Raw genomic sequence first — 12250 nt, 5'->3', positions numbered from 1 at the left:
GGAAATGAGTGTTTTTTAAGTAATAGAGTGCTAGTAAGATATTAGACGATAAGGGTTATTTCACATGAGCTGTGTAGGAGGATGGTGGCATATCTCCTTTTTAGTCCAGTCTAATCAGATACAGCTGACTTTATATCTTAAAAGGAGGGGTCACCAATCCCCATAACCCTACCTCCAAGGAGCCCACCAGGATACATCTTACCTTCCAGATAGTGCCTGCAGACACTGTTCTGCTGGGGGATCATCTGTTCAGCCAGGTAGACTAAACTTATCTTGGACGCACCTTTGTTTTCTCTGATTTGTCACTCTGAGGCCCCTAGGTTCCTATTATATCACCAAAGGCCTACCCCTCCCACCACTAGTTAAATGGCCAAGACCTTCCCACACAAGGGCTTCTTGCCTAGTAACTTTGCTTCACGGGTTTGCAATAACAAATACAGTTAACATTTATTAAACAATGGACACATCTGATTTCATTTAATTCTTGCTCCTATGCTCTGATGTCATTAATACGTTACACTTTGGGAAGTGGAGGCAGAGAGACATTAACTGCCTTTATTAAGTTCCAAGCTAGTAAGTGAGACAACTGAGGTTTGAACCCATGACTGTATCATGCAAAAGCTCATTCTCTTAACCATTTTGTTATCCCCCTTATAAATTCAGAGCTAATAATACAAGTGGTTTACAACTAACTAAAAACTGAGTCCCCTAACCTTTATTCTAAGAAGACCAGATAAGGAACCAAGCTGCCTTGCTCAAGCTACAAGCCCTACTTAGGTTGCTCATGTAACATTTGCTGCTTCTCAGACTGTGAAGTACCTGGGAATCACCTGGAGATCTGGTGCAGATGCAGGTTCTGATTCTATTCTAGATATGGTGACCCTGAGAGTTACATATCTAACAAGCTCCCAGGTACTGCTATGCTGCTGGTCTAAGTACCACACTCTGAGTATGAGGCCCTAGAAGCCTGGTGTACTGACTCAACTGACCATGAACTGTTGATCAAACCATCCACCAAGGAGGCCAGCTGGGGAGGGGCTTTCTAGGCTGGAGGAACAGCAAGAGCAAAGGTATAGAATTCTCAGCGTGGATGGTGCAGTCCAGTGATGTCAGGGCTGGTACCCAAGGCACATGGGAGAATGCAGTAGAACACAAGTCCTAGAAAACAAGTCTGGAAGGAAAATTTTAACTGAGAAGAGACTTGACTATGATGCTAAAACATTAAAGAGTCAAATTTACACTCTTTTTAACCACACCTTTTTTATGGTGAAATTACCCATTTCCAGCTTCTTAATACTGATTCTCCTTTTTAGAAATAAGATGTGAAGTCTCAGAATTCTCTTTTTATCCCCTAAATTGCCTTTCATCTGGCCATCTTCAGTAAGGAGTAGAGAATGAGAAACACCAGAGTTCTCTGAAAGGGAAGTGGTAGGACTCAGTCTGTGTCACAGGCATTAGTATTGGTGGATTGGAGATAGGGAGATGTGTTAGGAGGTTGTCCCAATAGTCCACGGGTAGAATGATGATGTTGTAACAAAGATGATGACTGTGAGATTGGATGGAAAGGGGGGAGGCATTCTGGAAGCAATCAGTCAGACTGTGTTCTCATTGCCACCCCTCTGCCCCATCCTCTGTCTCTCTTTGCCCCATGCTGTCCTTCAGAAGACAGACCCCTGTGGACTGCATTATCCAGGCAACGTTTCCTTCTGCTTCCAGTTGAGCTCAGCCAATGAAAGGCACTAGTAGGAGATTGGAGAGGGAAGAATGGAGGAAAGAGGTCAGGGAATTTCTTTCCATACTCCCTAACCCTACACTTCCTACCTAACCAACGTTTTGCAGTGGCTGCATTCATGTATGACTGAAGATTTAACTGGACAGTCTCTTTTCCATTATGCTTGCTGGGCCCTGCACCCTGTACAGTTGGGATGCTATCCTATAGGATGAAGTGGCCAATATATGGTATTATGTCCCCTAAAGTCAGATAAGCCAGGTCCCAGAGCCAAGAGGCAAAGGTGAGAATGACCCCTCTTACTACCTAATACCACACTTTAGGGATTTTCTTTTACTTCCTTTGGTTCAGTGACTGACAAATGGTGCTCATGCCATGCTTCCCTTGGCCTACCTGAATCCCCCCACAGGTGCAGCAGGCAGGTCCCAGCATGCTGTAAGCTTCTTCTCTGCCAAAGGACTTTCTCCAGCATTGAGGGAGCTTGCTCCACCACAGATGGCCTAGAAGACAAGGAAAAGTTACTCTCCAGATGGAAACCCTCTGCCAGTGGGGGACAGGAGTAAAGCCCCAGTCTCCCTGTTCATTGGTAGGATGATGATTCTTAAATGTATTCCACATAATTTGTCAGAAAGTCTCCAGTAGGACCAAACCCAATGACCCATAGTAATCTGCTCATTAATTCACCCTTTATTGGCTTTTCTCCCTTCCTTGTGTCCCTTCCCCATGCCCTCACTCCTGTTTTCTGAGATCACCTTTGAAATAAACTACTTGCACCCAGGTCCCTGTCCCAAGGTTGGTTTTAGAGGAAACCAGACTAAGAGAGTACATTTGGAGCAAGGCTTCCTGTAGAGAACACAGTCTGAGATACATTCAGCTGGAAGCTGAGTCCATCCCCAGTCACTTAGGGCTCTTCCTTCTGCTAAATGGACAGAGGGTGGAGGTGTTATATGCACAGGAGGTACCTATGTGGGCAAACACTGCATTCCCTTCTTCTCCCAGACCACTGAGAGTGTCCATTGGCTCCTCCGTGCCTGAGCCTCAGCAATAGCAGTAGTTAGTGATCAATCATTAGATACAATTTATTTAAAGACATTACTGGCTATGCAAGCCATGTACCTATTTGTTCTTTGATCCATTCCCTGCCCTTTCCCTGCTTTGTTTTGTATCACAGAAGACCCATTTCCCAGGCTCCTTTGCCTTCTAGCAGTCTCAGCCAATGGGGGCACTGGTACATCATTGTAGGGTGAGAGGAAAGGAAAACTCCGGGTATTTCTCCTCTTCTCTCTCTTCTGTGAATGGCATCTCCAGCCATTCTTTGTCTCCCCATGACTCTAGCTCCCCACTGACATTCCTCCCTCCATGTCCCAGCTCCCAGGGAAAGCCGTGGCTTCTAAACTCTGATAAGATGTCCCCCCTCCCTGGGTCCCAGGGGGCAGGAGCTTCCTGCTGTGGTGGTCCCCAAGCTCCCCCATGCTGTTTGTCACTTTAGCTCTTCAATTGCCTGTAAAATTAAATACCCTCTGTTTAAAAACTAAGAGTGGCTTCTGTTTTCCTGATAAAGTGACTTGTCCAAGATCACATGACTGGTAAGTGGCAGAGCAGAATCAAACCAGTTCTGCTGACCCCAAAGCCCTCCATACTGTCCCCCACCATGCTATACTGCCACCCTAATTGTTTCAGAGGACACCAGGCCTAGACACCTCACCAAAGCTTCTGTGTCCCAGTGGAACTGTGTACCTGTCCTGAGAGTCAGAGTTTTCATATTTGGATTCAAAGTTTATTGTGTTGTTGACCCGATTTGCCTGGATCAGGGCTCACTTAGGACCTAAAACACAGCAATTACCAGGCCTGGAAGAAAGACCTCTTTATTTTTGTTCATTTTCTCATTTTGTTTATTTGTAGGCAAGAAAATCTAAAGTCAATTTAAAAGACCCCTGCCTTACCCAGTCACATACAAATACATCAAAATCCTCTGAGTTTGAAAGAGAACTTACTTACCCAAGACCTGGAGTACAGAAAAGACTCTGTTTCAGCCAGTGTGCCCACTGGAACTCAAGGCCCACTCCATTCCACTGTCTCTGGAAGATTACATAACAGCCCCCAAGGACCCCGCCATAATTGGCTTGGGTATAGCTCTTTCTCTCCAATTCTCTTGCTGGGTGGAAATGATGAGAAACAGCACGTTCCCAGCTCCTCTCAGGTGGCTCAATGTGAACCCAGACCTGAAGTGCACCACACTGTGGAATAATGAGATTTCATCTAACTGAGAAGAGGTTATATAACTGGAAATCAGTCCATTAGCCACAACAAAACAATCGGGGAGGGTCAGAAAGATAGCTCTGTTTTGAGCTATTCTGTTCTGAGGGGGGTGGGGGTGGAGATTAACAGCCCACTAAAGATGCAATTCTAAATTATTCAACTTGACTGTCCCCTTAGCAGTGCCAGGAGGCCGGGGTGGGGGGGGGTTGGGGGGGGGTTTGATCTGAGGAAGAGCTTTTCTTTCTCCACTTCTCAGAAGCTCTCCTGCTCTCCTCAAACCAAGCCAAGGCCTTGTCTTTCTACTCCCTGCTCTAACCTCTGGATCAGTTATTATCAGCACTGCTGGCCATCAAATATTTCTATCTGACTCAGAAGGGGATGTAGGAAATGGTCATAAAGTGTTCATGCCTACATTGGAGAGAGAGAGAGAGAGAGAGAGAGAGAGAGAGAGAGAATGAGGGAACAAGAAAGCTCTCTGTGTCTTAACAGCAGCTCAGAAACAAATAATGAGCTTTATTCACCAACCTGACAAGGGAATGAGCTTTGGTACAAAAGCCCACATCCAAACCAGTTGTTACCATAACTCTGTCAGAGCAGGTGGATGACAAAGGATTACCTCACACACATACTTGCTCACTCTCCACAGACAAAAGTGAAAATTAACACAGGCAAAAAAGACAAATCAATACTATCAGTAAGTACCATGGCTAGTTAGATATTAAAATCTCCAGAGAATGTTTTTAAAGCTTATTCCCAGTTCCAGTCCCCAGAAACTGGGCCTCCGTAGTGTGGGGTGGAGCTTGGAAGCCACGTGCAGGCCAGTCAGCCTGGCTCCGGGCTGAGCTCAGGTAACCACCAAAATCCCCCCAGCAAGGCTCGCCTGGGAACCCTGTCTCCTTCAATCACATAAAGGTGAGTCCTTCAGCTCCATTCACATCCAGTGCAGGTGGTTGCAAGAATTGAGAAAGAACACCACAAGACGAGGAGACCTCATTTGAGATTTCAAGATTTACACGTTGTATGTATCAAGCACTTATGTAGCATACCTGTATTCCAGGTGCTGTTCTAAACACTTTACAAATGTTAATACGTGTCATTAATGCAACCCTTATACCAATTCTCTGGGGCAGGTACTATTATTATCACCTCATTTACAAAGAGGGAAGCGAGGCACACAGGGGTCAGTGATTTGCATAACATCATGCAGTTAAGTGCTGGAGCCAGGGTCTCAACCCAGAGAGCCTGAGTTTAGAATACACACACACACACACACACACACACACACACACACACACGTGTGTTTGTTGCACACAGGCTATTTGAAAACTTGTGTTCACCAAAACTCCTTGAGACAAGGCTGCATATTAGTCACTCAAAGCACAGTAAACATCACTGGATCGAGGACCTGCTCTATGCCAGGCTCTGAGGTAGATATTTTCACATTGATTTCCACATTGGCCCTCAACAACCCTGCCTCAAACATGCCTCATTCTCTTTCCTTCTCCCTCCTGGAGAGGTGACAAGTCTCAGACTAGTAGATATTTGCAGGCACATCCCTGCCACACTTTTCAGACTGCTTCTGCCTTCCACCTTGTGGGATCCTTTGAGACATCTTCCTTGATAGGAGGAAAGAAGGGGTAATGGGAGGTCCTAAGACAAGAGGGGAATGGAGATGCTGGCCTGAGTCAGAGTCTGAAGATTTCTTGGGGATCCCAAGTGACACCTGGCTGCAGCATCCTCAGCAAACCCAGGCATGTTGACTCACCTCTGCTCCACCTCTTGCTTCTTGGTAACCACTGTGCTTTTACTATAAACAAATCCTTCTATAGGATGAGGCAAAGGAGCCTCTGAGCAATCATGCATGGGTGAATCTATAGTTACACTTGTCCCCAACTCAAATGCTACCATGGTGACTTTTGTCATCAAAATAAAGTCTAGAATCTCCTTCTAGACTTGCAGGCATTCCCTGGCCATGCAACAGTCTCAACACACTCTCAGCCCTCTCCATCCCAATATCCCATTATGGCCTCCTAACTGGTCACCCAGTTTCTATTTATGCTCCCTCCTCCCCCCTGCCATCTATTCTCAATGTAGCACCAGTGCAATCCTGCTGAAACAGAAGTCAGACCATGCCTTTCTTCTGCTCCAGCCCTCTGGGGTAAGCAGGATTCTAAAACGGTCCCAACATTCCTGCCCCTGCTGTAGGTGGACCTGGTTTAATCAGGTGGGCCCCTTTAAAAGAAGGTCCAGAGGTCAGAGACCGAGGAAGTCAAAGCAGCAGAGATGCCCTCAAAAACAGCCATGCTATGGAGAGGGCCATGTGGCAGGGAATAGCAAGTTGCCTCTGGGAGCTGAGAATGACTTCAGGCTAAAAGGGAACAAGAAAGTGGGGATCTCAGTCCTACAACTATAATTCAACTATTACTCAACAATGACACAACTATTATTCTGCCAATAATCAGTGAACTTGAAAAAGGATCCCAAAACCTCATATGAGGTTGCAACTCCAGCTGACCCCTTGATTCACCCTAGTGAGATCCTGAGTAGAGGACCCACTGAAAACATGCCAGAATCCTGACCTTTGGAAATGGTGAGATAATAAATTTATGCTGTTTTAAGCCACTAAGTTTGTGGTTAATTTGTTACACAGCAAAAGAAAATTAATATACCTTCCAATGCTTCTCCCCTTCACTCAAAATGAAAGAAAAAGTTTGAACCCAACCACTATTATTTTTGCTCTAGTTCACTCTGAGCCAACCACATAGACCAGGCATATACATACCTCAGAGCCTTTGTACCTTCTGTTACTTCTGCCTGCATGTTCTTCCCAAAAGATCTACATGGTTCCCTATCTTACTTCTTGGGAACCAGTCATTGCACCCACTGTGTGACTAGATGCACCCATGCTGACCCTCTGTATCATTCTTCTTTGATTTTTTTTCTTCCCCAAAGCTTCCTACACCTGCTAATATACCATAAACTCACTTATTTACGTATTGTCTCTGCCTATAAGAATAGAAGCTCCATGAGGGAGGGATTGTTTTTATCTCTTCTGTTCACTGCTGCATCCCAAGCAACAAGTAGATACCCATTACTTATGTGCTGAATGAATAAGTCCCCATTAGTCCCAAACATTCTCAGTTGTATAGACATTATGTACTTTTCAAGGCCTAGAAGTCCTACTTTTTTTATGGAGCCTTCCTTTCTCCAACCTCATATACCTCCAACCTCCTAAAATATCAAGTGAGTGCCACAGTACTCATTTAGCAGCCAATTATACCCAGAAGTTTTTATGGAGCTGAATAATTATTTTCCAGATTTAAGTCTCTTGTCTTTCTCATTTCTTTCCCCCAGTCCCACCGTGCACTAAGCAGTGGGCTTCTTGAGGGCCATTTATTTATTTAAAAAATAAATGTCCTCATCTGGATGGCCAACAGGCACATGAAAAGATGCTCAATGTCGCTCATCAGGGAAATACAAATCAAAACCACACTCAGATATCACCTCACGCCAGTCAGAGTGGCCAAAATGAACAAATCAGGAGACTATAGATGCTGGAGAGGATGTGGAGAAACAGGAACCCTCTTGCACTGTTGGTGGGAATGCAAATTGGTGCAGCCACTCTGGAAAACAGTGTGGAGGTTCCTCAAAAAATTAAAAATAGACCTACCCTATGACCCAGCAATAGCACTGCTAGGAATTTACCCAAGGGATACAGGAGTACTGATGCATAAGGGCACTTGTGCCCCAATGTTTATAGCAGCACTCTCAACAATAGCCAAATTATGGAAAAAGCCTAAATGTCCATCAACTGATGAATGGATAAAGAAATTGTGGTTTACATACACAATGGAGTACTACGTGGCAATGAGAAAGAATGAAATATGGCCCTTTGTAGCAACATGGATGGAACTGGAGAGTGTTATGCTAAGTGAAATAAGCCATACAGAGAAAGACAGATACCAAAATGTTTCACTCTTATGTGGATCCTGAGAAACTTAACAGAAACCCATGGGAGAGGGGAAGGAAAAAAAAAAGAGGTTAGAGTGGAAGATAGCCAAAGCATAAGAGACTCTTAAAAACTGAGAACAAACTGAGGGTTGATGGGGAGTGGGAGGGAGGGGAGGGTGGGTGATGGGTATTGAGGAGGGCACCTTTTGGGATGAGCACTGGGTGTTGTATAGAAACCAATTTGACAATAAACTTCATATATTGAAAAAAAATTAATTAATTAATTAATTAATAATAAAAATAAAAAAATAAAATAAATGTCCTTCATTTATTTAAAAAATAATGTATAAAACACCTAGAAAGTGCCAGGTTTTGATCTCAGGACTGGGGATGCTAGACACAGTCCATGATCCTGTGGAATTTGCAGTCTAGCAGGGAGGGAGAGGGTGGAAGAAGTACACTGTTGTAGTGGGTTCCATAAGGCCAAGGTGCAGAGCTGAGCAAAGTTGTTCATAAAGTACCTGTTGATTGGTTGATTGATAGTTTGAAAATGGTTGAGATCTTTGTATCTCTTGGTGGAATGGGAATGGAAGGGGTGGTGAGAGTTGAGAGGGCAATGGGGAATGGATAATATATTAGTCAGCATTCGCCAGAGAAGCAGAACCAATAGGACATATATAGAGAGAAAGTGTGTGAAATATTAATCATAAGGAATTGACTTATGCCATTATGAAAGCTCAGAAATGCCATGATCTGCTGTCTGCAAGTTGGAGGCCCAAGAAAGTCATGGTGCAATTCTAGTCCAACTTAAAGACCTGAGACAATGGTTTAAGTCCCAGTCTGAGTTCAAAGACCCAAGAACTGGAAGCACTGCTGCCTGAGGGCAGGAGAAGATGGATGTCCCCACTGGAGCAGAGAGAACATTCACCCTTCCTCCACCTTTTTGTTCTATTCAGTCCTCAAAGGATTAGATGATGCCCACCACAAGAGTGAGAGCAATCTTCTTTATTCAGTGTATGGATTCAAGTGCTAATCTCTTCCAGAAACACCAAGCATTCTGGGCATCCCTTAATCCAGTCAAGGGGACACATAAAACTGACCATCACAACATTAACAAGAAGCTCATGTCCTCTACATGTTACATGAAATTCCAAGAAGTAGCCATATCCAAGATGATGAAATGATAAAGCTCTCTATATCCTAATTCATTCTGAGATCCCCACCCATGTCACCAGAATGTGGTGAGGACTTCAGGGAAGTATTTTGTTGGCACATGCTGCTAAATTTGCCATGGTTCTCATGGGCCTCTATCCCTGGGGGAGACTTACAAGTGGAAGATTAATGAGACAAATTATAGTTCAGAAGGAAAATTAATGGAACAAATTACAGTTCCCACTGCTGCAGCTGCTCTCGGAGCCTCATCCTCTATCCATTGTCTCTTTCCACCACTATCTTTTGTGGCTGTTGAGATGTCCTCTCATCTTCAGTTAGCATCTTTGCTGGTTTCATGCTGTTGGCATAAATTGGACCCTCAAGCCTGAGGGTCTGATCTCTATTCACCTTGTCCTTTCAGTTTGGGATTGCTGCACTTGTCCATTTACCATTATAGTTAAGGAAGGGAATACAAAAGAAGTGCCCAAGGTATTACCTGCCTCCCTGTCTCCATTGTGTAAGAACAGCTCTACCTCCTGGAATAATCAGGATCAATCATCCTTGTCAAGATGGTGACTTCTCGCCTGCTGATCCCTAAACACAAGGAGCCTGAAGTGTCAGATGGCAGCTAAAGTTATAGTTCAAAGAGTTTTTTGCTGAGTCCCCTGGTAGAGAGAAATGTTCCCACTTTGGAGATGGGGACTTTTATCCTTGCAAAACCCAGAGGTGCAGGCACAAAAAGCACAAAATTTTTATGTGAGCCATTGGGAGTGATCATAAGCAGGGTTACCCCTCCATCCTTCTTAGTCCATAGACCCATGAATTCTTCCAGTTTGGGACATAGCATCATATAAAGGTCTTTGATTCAAGGTGTCTATTGCATCCTAGAGTATGACACCTCATCCTTGAAAGTATCACCTCTGACCTGGAGCTTCAGCTGTTTCTTCAACAAGTCACCCAAAAGCTCTACCATCCTGTCAGCTTCTACATCCTGTCCAGCATGTACTATAACCAATATATTCCGTGGTGATGGATCTACTCTTGTACCTCCGTTTCTGTAAAGTGGATGTCCTGATCTGATGTGACATCACATGGGATCTCAGGTATATCCTCAGATAGTGGCTTGGCAGGATATGCAAACCCATGCTCAGAATGTGTATCTATTCATTTCAGAACAAATTGCTAGTCCTTTCACAGTGAAAGAGACTCAGTGTAGTCAACTTGCTCCCTCAAGGAATGGTGCTAAGTTGAGGGCCAGCATTGGTTTCCCTTGCCATAAAGTTGGATATTTCAAAGCAATAGTAGCTAGATTAGCTTTCGCAAATGGGACCCCAGGATTTTGAGCCCAGGTTAGCCTGAGCATCTGCCACCATGGCCACCTCATTCTTCTTCTTATCATACAGCACTATGGTGGCCAATGATAGGAGCTGACTGACATCAACTCTCTGGGTCATTTTATCTACTAGCTTGCTTAGCATCTCTCCCATGGTAAAAGCACTCTTATGGGTGTCAGCATGTGATACAAAGATATTTACACTTATTATGTGTTCCCACATGTCCATCAATATACCTCTACCCCAGACATCCTTGTTCTCAACATTGCAATCTTTCCCCTTTTAGGTCACTGATCAGTTAGATTATTTGCCACTACCTGTAAGTCCATATATATCCTGGAGCTACTTCTCTTTCCACACAGAGTGGATAACCAGATGTAACAGTGGAAGCTCCATCCATTGGGAGGATTTTCCCTCACCTCTGTCTTTCCAGGCTACCTCTGAGGGAGGCTGTGGTACAGCTACTGTACATATTTGAGCCCAGATACCAAGCTGATACATCTATAATCCAAGATTGGACTTTTCCTTCTCTGTTGGCTAGTCATAAAGGATTCTCTCATATGGCCATAAGTGTGACCTCAGAGGGGGACCATGGTGAAATAGTGGTAGATGATATGAAATCTGAGCTACCTGCTCATGCAGCTTACATGTGTTCTCTGGTTCTATTCATATTCAATCTGATGCACCACTTCCACCTTACAATGAACTATATCCATCCCAATTAGACATTTTGGGACTGGGAAAATGACAACAGGTGGGTCCACAAGACTCAGTAGAAGCACTGAGAGCTAGATCTTGGCCAGAACTTTATTTATTAAGTGCTCTTCCTATGCCTACTTTAACTGGAGGACCTTGGTGGTATTTCAAGCCTCTGAGTATCAATGTCCACTCAAACTCTGTGTCTAACTATCCATTAAATATTTGGTATTTTCCTTTCCCCAGAGTATAATTATCAGAGTAAATTGTTATAGATCCTTTTAGGGGGAAGGACTGGTGGAATCATTACCATGTATACTTGCAGAGATGTTACAGGGTCCTTCTTCCTGATGACATGGCCTCTCCTTCAATCAATGGGCTGTGAATCTGAAAACTAGCTCAGATCCAGAAACCAAGGGACCCTTACTTTTTGTTGGGTAGCTGTCCTGATCATCTATCCTTGGTTTCTTTTGCTGACACTAGTTGAGTAGTACCCTTGTTTGCTGCTCGTATATTTTGCCCCTAAGGGCACACTGCTCTATTAACCATGTTCACAACACTTTGTGGGTCAGATCCCCTTGGCTACCACTCCAAACTTGCCACTCACTATAATAATTGTATCCACAATAATGGTTCTGCTGTTCATTACAATTATTGCATCCACAAATAGCTTCTGAAGTGGTAAGTACTGCCACTCAGCCTCTGCTGTGTTGGGGTCCTATTTCCTCTGCTATCAGTGAGTCTAGTTCTGTAATAGTCCCTCCTACCACCAGTTCTGGCCCACAGAGGTGAACCAACATCAAACAGTGATGTTGGTGCCTCTCTGTCAGTGCATACTTTAAATGATATCCTCATCTAGTGGGTTTCCAAGGTTCACTTGGTATATCCATGTAGCATGTCTGTATCCCTGAGTCTTTTAATTCCTTCTCTACTATTTATGATGACCATTCTGGAATTTTGACCCCATGAAGGTAGGCCATCACTTTTTGTATGCCTCTAAGAGCCATTACAGCAGCAAGTTTACACAATCTGATTATATTATATATTTCCAAATCAATGTTTTCCCCTATTCGATCTTACATTCTGGCATTCATGATCAAGCACTCTCAGAATCTGGGGTAGTGTACTC

At 44.0% G+C, this 12250-nt stretch overlaps 1 long non-coding RNA gene across 2 annotated transcripts in view; it reads right to left on the bottom strand.

Annotated features, from left to right (window-relative positions):
* Nucleotides 1-529: 529 nt before the first annotated feature.
* LOC109254206 (uncharacterized) overlaps nt 530-12250 on the bottom strand; it is a 35086-nt gene continuing 23365 nt past the window's right edge. Inside the window, exons 5-7 of one of the 2 annotated variants that reach the window (XR_002074687.2) lie at nt 3728-3966; nt 2123-2229; nt 530-1171 (exon numbers count right to left, since the gene is read on the bottom strand). This is a non-coding gene — a long non-coding RNA (uncharacterized LOC109254206). Of the gene's footprint in view, nt 1172-1240; nt 1740-2122; nt 2230-3727; nt 3967-12250 lie in introns of those variants that run through there. The other variant, XR_002074680.2, reaches the window with a different exon arrangement.

This window comes from Panthera pardus, unplaced genomic scaffold, assembly GCF_024362965.1.
Source record: "Panthera pardus isolate Hobbes unplaced genomic scaffold, ASM2436296v1 HiC_scaffold_21, whole genome shotgun sequence".
Lineage (NCBI taxonomy): Eukaryota > Metazoa > Chordata > Mammalia > Carnivora > Felidae > Panthera > Panthera pardus.
Note: the sequence above shows the minus strand (reverse complement) of the source record. Positions and strands in the feature narration are given on the sequence as shown.